Genomic DNA, 9,396 nt, shown 5'->3' on the forward strand with positions numbered 1-9,396 from the left:
ATTGTGACAAATGGTGGAATATGTAGCCTTGAACAAAGAAAAGAGAATACAGCAAACTCAGGTACTATCCCTCCCCTCAACCGAAAGTTATAGATGTGCATTGATGCCAAAGAAAGAAAGGCAAGACTTAAAATACCGGCTGCAAAAAAACAGAATCGCTTTGCCCTATACGGGAAGCGAGAAAGCTCTAGGCACCTGCTGGATGAGGAGATTCTACTAGACACCTCAGTCTAGGTATGGGAAGGAGACAAAAAGAACAGACTTTGGTAGCTAACCCAAATAAGCCACCACAGTATACATAAAGTTTTTGAGCTGGAACTATCAAGGGTTGGGCAATCCCCTAACAGTTCAGCATCTTCGAGCCTTAGTGGCTCGAGAGAGGCTCAACTTGATTTTCTAATGGTAACCAAGAACAAGGAAATTGTAGTTGAGTGAGTTTGGAAGCGTCTTTAATATAAAGATGCAATTATTATTAATACCATTGGAATCGAGGGAGGATTGGCACCTATGTAGGGTGAGGAGGTTCAGGTGGAGATAGAAACTAGCATCGAAGAGCTTATCAATGTTAGATGCAATGAGCTTAATAGTGGAATAATGATGAAGATATCCTTCTAACATGCATCCACAAATTATCGGGAGCGGCTGAAATTATGGCAAACTTTAAACTCCATCCATGTCTCTAATTGTCTACCATGGCTATGTGTTGGAGATTTCAATGAGGTCCTATATCAATGGGAAAAGCTTGGAAAGCGAGAATCAAATCGATATAAAATGGTGACATTATGGGATTTTATGAACTCATGCTCATTAATGGATATAGAGAGTAATGCTCATTAATGGATATAGAGAGTAAGGGATGTTCATATATATGGACTAATAACAAGGAAGGAGCAAAGCTTCTCAAGAAAAGACTAGATAGGGCTCTTTGTAATTTAGACTGGAGAAATTCTTTCCCAAATGCGGAGGCATATGCTTTTCCAGCAATTGGCTCAAATCATAGCCCCATTTTTCTATAGACATATTTAGCCGAGGGAGGCGGAAAACATAAGCTGTTCAAATTCAAAGCTTTATGGATAGAAGATTCAGAGTATAAAGAAGTGATTAAAAAAGCCTAGAGGGCTGAAGCACAGGACCAGCTAAACATCGTTAACAAAACAAGGAAAGTCATTGAAGAGCTAAGGAGATGGAGTAGCAAAAAAAAAAAAAAAAAAAAAAAATGCTTCTTGTGAAATCAAATCTCTTCATGGAAGACTTACCAAACTAACAAACAGGGTTGAAGGAAGTCCAAACCAAGAGGAACATCGCCAAATTGTCAAGTATATTGAAAGTCTGTGAAGACAAGAAGAAATGTACTAGGACATGACATCAATGATTAATTGGATAAAGGGGGACAAGAATACAAAATGCTTCCATGCTATTACAATACAGAGAAGACAACAAAATAAAATCTCCATGCTACAAATCAATAAGCAAAACTAGAGTTGACAACCCTTGATCTTGAAACAACACATTTTAAACTTTTACCAGGACCTGTATACTATAGTGAGGAGTAGAGAATACCAACCGATGTTAGACCAATGTCCACAAGTAATTACTCAAGAATAAATGAGGCGTTAATTGGGCAAGCGACACGGGAAGAAGTGAAAACAACAGCCTTCCAATTAGGTGCAACAAAGGCATTGGGACCTATGTAGCACGGACACTCTCCGGAAGCCTTCGTGTCGTGTCCGACACTCCGACACGTGTCCGACACGCGGTCAATGAGTGTCGAAAAATCCGACACGTGGTCAACTCTTTTCGACACGCTCCAACACGCGAGTCCAGAATTCCGACACGTAATTCCGACACGCACGGGGTCAATTTTAAAATTTTCTAATACTTGAGGGGTCAAAATATAAATATACACAAAAGAAGTAATAAAAGAAGTAATAAAATTGCTATAAATATACACATACACGCACGGGTCAATTTTTTTTTTCAGTTTTGTTTTTTTTTTTAATTTTTTTAATTTTTTTAAAAGTCTTTTACTATGAAAGAAGTAATAAAAAATGCCATATATGATAAATAAATAAATTGAAAACTATCATTTCAGCATTTTTCTTTAAATAATGTTTTTTTCCTCTAAGTTTTATGTATTATTGTAACAAATTAAAATAATGAATGATATTATTCAATATTTTTCGTGTAAATTAATTCTAGGCTATTTTTATTATTATAAAAATAATTAATATATAACGTGTCGGAACGTGTCGAAATTATCTATTTTTAAGAAATGACGTGTCGCGTGTCCGTGTCGGTGCTACATAGGGGCCAGCGACCTCACCGGAGCGTCACCAACCCTCGGCGAGGCTGTGCATCGTTGGCCGAGCCTCACCGACGCTTGGGCGAGATCAAGCCTCGCCCAACCAAGCAAGGCTCGCCGGTGGGCCGAGCGAGGCCCGCCTCGCCGGTGGCTTGGTGAGCCTCCGGCGAGCTCGCCGAACCTCGCCCTGGCCTAGCAAGCCTTCGGCGATCGGCAGTGGCGGCGAGGGATGGCAATGGCGGCGGCGGCGGTGGCACTTGAAGAACAAAGGAGAGGGAAGAAGAACAATAAGAAAGAAGAGGAAAAAGACAAAATAGGTTAACTTGATTCTAGAATTGTTCTTGGGAACAAAGAATCAACTTTTTTTTTTTTTATTCTCAATTCTGTTTCAAATCTACTTCCGGGAACAAAAAAATAGAAATTTTTTCTTAGAAACAAAAATTTTACCAAACGCATTTCTGTTCTAAATCTACTCCGGAAACAAAAAAATAGAAACAAGCACTGTTTGGCAAGTTGCCAAATAGGCCCTCAGTCCTCACTCGGCATCCCTTTCATCATTCACTGACTGCAAGTTAGCTCAACAGAAATTCCGAGGCTCCTTTTACTGCATGATTCCAATTGAATGGGTTTTGTCATCTCGTCTCTAGCTTATCAGATGTGTGATTGGAGAAGAAAACCGCGTGTCATGGAGACCGCACACATGTATTTACACTATATTCAAGTGTTACGAGATAGGAAATTTAACATTATAGAATATCACACAATAATAGTAGATGTGTATGATACTATATCCCGTTCTTAATTATTAGAAGATTAAAGTATTGAAACCGTGCAAAAAACTAATGACTTAAACTTTTAAAATTGTTGACAGTAATTTTACAGAATTTTACATGATATCAGAATAGGAATGGTTAACAGCGGTCCATCAAATTTTACAACAAACAGGCCAATTCTAGTATTATATATTTCTATTTCAGCTTTCATTTGTGGAAGATACTGGGTCGGGCCTATACTTTTAAAGCGTCCCAACAGTGACCTTCCGTAACTTGCTTGTTCTTTTTCAATTTTTCAAGTTAGCGTGTTCTTTGGAGTGCAAGAAATTCGAAGTCGATAGACATTTCTGTCCATGCCTTCTAAAATAACGTCCTTATTTACTAACCCATTTGCAGTCGGGAAGCTCCTTTTTTGGAATATTTGACGAGGCATGTTACCCGCAGAGAGCACCTCAAGCACATCCCAGGGCGATAGTTAAAAGGAAATATAAAGAATGACTTGGAAATTAGGAGAACTTCGACGCTGTAGACTTTGATTTTCATCTTTTATAGTCCACCGTCGGAGGCGCTATCTAGAATAAAAGAGTAGAGCAGTCCAAATCATGAGTTGTTGAAGTGATTTATGTAATACACACACACACACACACACACACACACAGAGGCCATCTTTAAGCATCACATAAGTTTAATAATAAGCAATTATTTATTTAATACAGAAGACAAATAAACATATTCATATTTATTATATGTATTGTGCATTTACGCATTCATAATCCATCTATAATTGCAGATGATTAGCATGTCACAGGACCTCTGCAAAGAAGATGTACAATTAGGGCAGTTTATGATTTTGCTTTGTCTTCCCAATTGAAGCTTGCAGATAGTATTCTGGCCATAATTGGCATTGGCCAGTAGCTACAGATGAAGATTTACTTGAATCAAGGCTGCTATTTGCGGTTTTCTAGTTCCTAATCCTTCTATATGTGAATCAAGCTCGCTCTAGAAGCGATGTATCATTGTATATGGTTCCGTTGAGAGAGATCTCCGTTGCGCTACTCAGTCACGGTGAGAGTCCCATCTAATGGCAATTCGAAATTTTTGTCTTATAGTTTTGGTGATGTAAATAGGTCTAGAAAAAGTTAAAAATCCGAATCGGTCTGAATTGAGATTTTAGTTTTGAAGTTGACTTGAATAATGGGCTAGCTGGTATCAAACCTGAAACCCTGCCCATGATTCGAAAACTACTATTTTTTATTTTTTATTTTTTATTTTTTATATAAAAGGATGCATGAAGGTACAACGGAGGCACTGGTTTAGATTGAAATTTAAGTGTTGCGTCACTATCATCTTCACGCTTAATTTGTACACTAGGTAATCATTAGTCGGTTTGACAAAGTACACTTAGTTGTCCAATATCTTGCCTGGTATTACAATAGAATACGCAATGAAAATGGGAGAGTTTCTGACTATGAAGCACGGACACGTTGTCCATGCTTCCGTGTCGTGTCCGACACGTGTCGGAGCGTGTTGGACACGTCGACACGCTCGGACACGGTCGGACACGCGGTCAACTTTTATCGACACGCGTGTCGACGCGTGCCCGGAAGACTGATGGAGGGTGGAGGCGAGGGAGGGCGAGGGAGCAGAGGTCGTGAGCGCCGGCGAGACAGAGCAGAGGTCGCGAGCGCCGGTGAGATGAAGCGACGAACGGACCACCGTGACGGCGAGAGACGGCTAGAGAAAGAGCCGAACAGAGAGAAAGAAGAGAGAAGGCAAACTCCCGCTGGAGAGACAAAGCCACGAACGGACCACCACGACGGCGAGAGACGGCCAGAGAGAGGTGAGGGCCGCCCGCATTGCGATGGATCGGCGACGAGAGGAAGAGGAGAGGAGGGAAGGGGGTCGTGCGGCGCGGCAAGGAGGATACAAAAAGGAAGGCTCAGCGGCTCGCTAGGGTTTTTTTTTATAAAGAAATCCAAAAAAATAAGAAAGGAGGCCTGATGGCGTGAGAGAGGGCGCCGGGGGGGGGTGACAGCTCACCGTCACCGTCAAGTGGGGGAGGGAACCGGAAAATAAATAAATAAAATTAAAAAATGATTTCTGAAAAATAAAAATGTTAAATTTTGAATAATGATAAATTTTGGTTATGGTAGAAAATCATGGATTTATTTAGATAAATTGATTTTAATTTCTTATTAATTTTAGTTTCATCGATAACTTTTGTTAAAATTAAAAAACATTTTGCATTAATTATGAATATATCTTTCGAATTTCAAATGAATTGATTTGTTAATATTATTAGTATAAATTTATTATAGGCTCTTTTTCTTAATTAATTATTTTATTTATGAATTTGAATCAAATTAATTAAAAGTAAAAATATTCATTTAATATACAACGTGTCGCAACGTGTTGGAATTCTCTATTTTTAGAAATGACGTGTCGTGTCGTGTCCCGTCGGTGCTACATAGGTTTCGATATGACTCGTTACACTTAGTTCAAAGTAAAGAAGCACATACTCTTGAAAAAAGAAAAAGAAAAAGGCTAAAACTTTGTTGGAGTTGCCATTGTAGTTGGTCCAAAAGAACGCAATTAATCAGACTCAATATCAAGAAAAGCAATACTTCACTGTGATTATGCTCTAGATAATTAATGAGGGATAATTACAAAAAAAAAATAAAATCCTAAACCTATTATACAGAGACAAATTCAATTTTAAAATTTTCATTTAGTCAACTTAATCCAAATCTTTTGATAATTTGCCTATATAGTCATTCACCAATTTTGGAGGTAATTTCAGCTCCAACAGAAAAACATTCTACGCAAAGGTCAAAATCTGGACAAGTCGCACACTTGATACGCATATATCCTTGTTGCAATAGTTGCAGTGGTAGGAAGCCCCTTTCTCTTCATTTCCCTGACCAATAACTACATTGCACAGCTAAGTTTTCAGCAAAATCAGAGACGGGAAGTCTGTCTTGCCCTGCCTAAGAAGAAGTATGATTAACAAGATTTAACCCTTTAAGAATGAGAGAAATAACAAACCATTCAATTTACCACTAATAGGTTAACCCCTATATAGCTCGTAATATTGTAGGACCGTAAAGTTATGGTACTTTTATAGCCTTTAAGAATAAATTCAAGAATAATCTATGAACAACCCATGCTTAACAATCGAAAAAGAATTCCTAAGTCCATTAAGAAAATTGGGCACAACTGACTCAAGCATGTGAGTATAAGCCCGAAGAATAGAGAGAACTCATATTCCCAAAAAAAGAGCTAAAAAGTCGCTGACCAGTACCTGCAGATGCAGAGTCTACATTTTCTGGACCAGAGGCAATCTTTTTCTTCTTGGATCTACCAGAAAGACAAAGTTAAGGTGAGCTTCGCCAGCAATACAAAGCAAGATAAAATATCAACTTCGCTGAATTAAGGTCCCATGGAAATGCATTCGAATGAATTCCTAAATCTACCAAGAGGCACAGGACTAGTCGAAGTCGGTAGATAAAGGATACCCAATGAACGAACACAACTACGCGATCGAGGCATCTGCCCAAATGACCCCAGCCTTGAACTCGATTCTACACTATAATGCTAAGAATTATGGCCATCTCTCCAAACTCTTCAAAAAAGCAAAACTAGAACGGAAGCGCGTTGATTCCAGAAGCTCTAGAGACACAGAGCACATGGGTCCTATGCATTCAACGCAGGGAATGGCTCGCGCAATCCTTCAAGCCTCAGCTCTCGAGCTAACCGATATCGCATGTGGAAGTATCGCTAGAGCATAAGCGAACGAAACCAATCACAAATACACACCAACACAGCCCCCCTAATCGCAGGGCTCCAATCCTGCGGGGGCAACTTCGTACTCCAGAAATTCTCCACAGCATTCCAAGCACATCAGTCCTCATCTCACGATTACAACCAAAGACTCGCACAGCGCATGACCAGTAGCAAACGCAACGAACCTTTGATTCGGATCTTCATCGGCCGGGCGAGAAGCCGCGCGAGAACGTCCCATCCGAGCCAAACGCGCAAAAAGTCGGCCGATTCCGAATCGAGGTGGCGGAGCTGCTCGAACGATATCCCCTCAATCCGCGGCCGCCTGCACGATGCGGATCAATTGAGCTCACTCCGGAAGCGCTCGCATCACTGCAAATGCTTCCGTCGATGGAGATCTCTGTCGCGCTGCTCGGTGGCGGGGAGAGAGGGAGAGAGGGAGTCCCCCCAGCCGATGGCAATGTCGCAATTCTTGTCTTTTTCCGGGGCTTTTGTACTTTTATCGCTCTTTCAATTGATTCGTACGCGGGCTTGGGCCTACTTGGGCTTGGTGATTTAAACGGGCCTGGCAAAAAAATCCGAACCGAATTGAGATTCGGGTTTTGGGCTAGGCGAAGGTTTAGATTGGGGTTTTTAATTTTATCATCTACATGCTTAATTTGTACTTGTACAGCAGGTTATCATAATCCACTTCAACTAAGGACGCCTAAATTACCACTAAATATGAGAGAATATGGAATGAAAAAGGGGAGAGGTCTGGATATGATTCGTTAAGATTAGTCCGAACCAAAGAAGTGCATCAATTGGAAAAAATGGTTGAGTCTTTGTTGCAGTTCCTGTTACAGCTGGCTCGGAATAGGGCGATTGATCATACTTCAAGGTCGAAAAAAGCGGTCCCTTCCTCGTGATTAAGCTCAAGATAATTGATGCAGTAAAATAGAGCAAGCTGTATTTGAAAAGAAATCTTATCATGCAGCGGATGGTCGATTAGGCTAGTAAATCAGCAAAGACTATGGGTATCTAAAACCTTCGTAATCAACAGCATGACCCTACAGATAGATATAATTACAAAGGTTCGTTGGCCCAGCTTATCCCATTGTTCATGAAAGTGTGCTGCTATAAATCCATAGACAAGGACTACTGGGAAGGCTTGGAAACTATTTGGTGATTCATGTCACATGAACATTTCGCCTAGATTTTCATCGGGAAATTGAAAATTTAGTCTTTAGGAATTGAGCTGTAGTACCAATTCAGCGAACTCACAAACGATTCAAAGATTTATGGTTTCGATGTGGCTTTTTGAAACTAACTGTTGGCTTTGGTTGCTTCACTTTCTTCTCTACGCGCCATTCTTCTAGTCCTTTTGCGAATTCGCCACCGGGGCCTAAGAGTTTGCCTATCATGGGGAATTTGCATCAAATGCTCTCTTCCTTACTGCATCATCTGCTTATAGACATGGCAAGCTAGCATGGGCCGATCATGAGCCTCCAGGTGCGTGAAGTTTTGGCCCTGGTCTTTTGATGGGCTGAGCATGGCAAAGAGGTGTTGAAGGTCTAGGAGCTGGCTTTGCGACGAGGCCAGGTAATTTTGCTTCTCTGGTAATCGATTGCACGGAGGGTCCGTCTTGTTTTTTGTCCATGCGGATATTGGAGATAGCTCAGAAAACTGGTGGTCCTTGAGGTCCTGACTCCTGAACCATAAGCAGGTCTAGTCTTTCAGATCAATAAGAGAAGAAGCATGGAACTTCATTAGCTTGATCACTTTGTCTCGAGGATCACCAATCAACATGAGCAAGAGATTCGTTTCCTTGACGAATAACCTAATATCCCGGGCAGTATTCGGTGAAAAATGTACATATCAGGACAGCTTAACCTCATTGCTCATTGAACTGTTAATGATTTCTGGAGGCTTCGACCTATTCAATTTGAACTGCTCTCTAACGTTCCTAGGGTTCTTCAGGGATGAGAAGGGCACTGAAAAGAATACCCCAAAAAATGGACAAGATTCTTGAAGTCATCATTGCTGGTTACAAAGAAAAGGAAAAATCTGCCTACAGGAGCAATGAATCTGGAGAAGAAGATCTAATTGACGTGCTTTTAAAGATTTAGGTGTCCAGAGAGCTTGAGTTTCACCTTATGACAGATAATACCACAGGGACCCTCCTCATAAGATTGAGTCTTCACTCGCCCTTTAAATCTATTTAGGCCTCTGCTAAGATGAAATTCCATACCAAGTCATAATGAGGTCTGCGCAAGCTTAATTTGGATGCTTTTAGTCCAAGAAATAAGAAAATCAAACATGGACCTTCTGGAATGCAGATTAGGTCATGTCGGTGCTTGTCGGGAGATAAGTGCATTCTACTTCATTTTTAGGAAGAAAACTCGGCAGTGCCACAAAGAATGTCACAGGAACTGCTAAAGGATGAATTCTCTATTCCTTTGGGTGAACATTAAGCTTACAAAGATTTGCGACTATGTCAGAAATCAGAATATGCCTGCAATTACCGAACAAGTTGAGTGTTTACAATTCCTATACCTTCGA

General features: G+C 40.5%; 1 long non-coding RNA gene across 1 annotated transcript; it reads right to left on the reverse strand.

Annotated features, from left to right (window-relative positions):
- Positions 1-5,711: 5,711 nt before the first annotated feature.
- On the reverse strand, positions 5,712-7,309 carry LOC108959245. Its single transcript, XR_005546867.1, has 3 exons — positions 7,044-7,309; positions 6,377-6,432; positions 5,712-6,003 (listed from the first exon to the last, which is right to left on the reverse strand). It is a non-coding gene; the product is annotated as an uncharacterized LOC108959245 (long non-coding RNA).
- Positions 7,310-9,396: the final 2,087 nt, after the last annotated feature.

The sequence above is a fragment of the Eucalyptus grandis genome, chromosome 1 (genome assembly GCF_016545825.1).
Source record: "Eucalyptus grandis isolate ANBG69807.140 chromosome 1, ASM1654582v1, whole genome shotgun sequence".
Classification (NCBI taxonomy): Eukaryota; Viridiplantae; Streptophyta; class Magnoliopsida; order Myrtales; family Myrtaceae; genus Eucalyptus; species Eucalyptus grandis.